The sequence below is a fragment of the Psammomys obesus genome, unplaced genomic scaffold (genome assembly GCF_907164565.1).
Source record: "Psammomys obesus unplaced genomic scaffold, mPsaObe1.curated_primary_1811, whole genome shotgun sequence".
NCBI classification, from domain to species: domain Eukaryota; kingdom Metazoa; phylum Chordata; class Mammalia; order Rodentia; family Muridae; genus Psammomys; species Psammomys obesus.
The window spans coordinates 1,894,528-1,895,108 of NW_026596034.1; positions in this window are offsets into that span (position 1 = coordinate 1,894,528).

Here is a 581-nt window from a genome sequence, read left to right on the forward strand (position 1 = left end):
GCTTAGCAGAAGGGGCTCTCAGGGACTTGGGGCGGGAGGAGAGAGCTCCCCCACAGGCCTGGCCGGCGGGCAGGGCTCAGCCACCTCCACAGATCCGGTCTGCCGGCCAGCCTGTCACCTGCCCGGGCCGGGTGGTGCAGGCAGAGCGGGGAGGGCTCCCCCGGCTCTGGGCCAGGCAGGCTGTGCCCCTCGGAGCCGGGCCGGGCCGGGCGGGGCGGGCGCGCTCCAGGCCTCGGCCTCCGCTCCTCGGCGGGCGGGCGCGCGGGGAGCTTCGCCGGAGGCGGGACGCGTCCTCGCGCCGGCGCTCCCGGAGCACGCCGGGGTCTGCGCTGCCGTGCCCGGGGCCGGCCCGACGGCTGGGCCCGCGGGCGGGGGCGCCCCGGGTTGGCGCGGCGGCGGCCCGGGGCCCGGAGCCCGCAAAGTTTGCAGGGAGGAAAGTTTGGGGCCGGGAGCGGCGTGTGCAGACGGCCGGGCTCGGCGGAGAGGCGCGGCCCGGGCTGGCAGCGCGCCCGCCCGCCCTCCCCGCCCTGCCCCTCCGAAATTTGGGAGCCCCGCCATTTTCTCAGCCCCGCGCCCGGGCG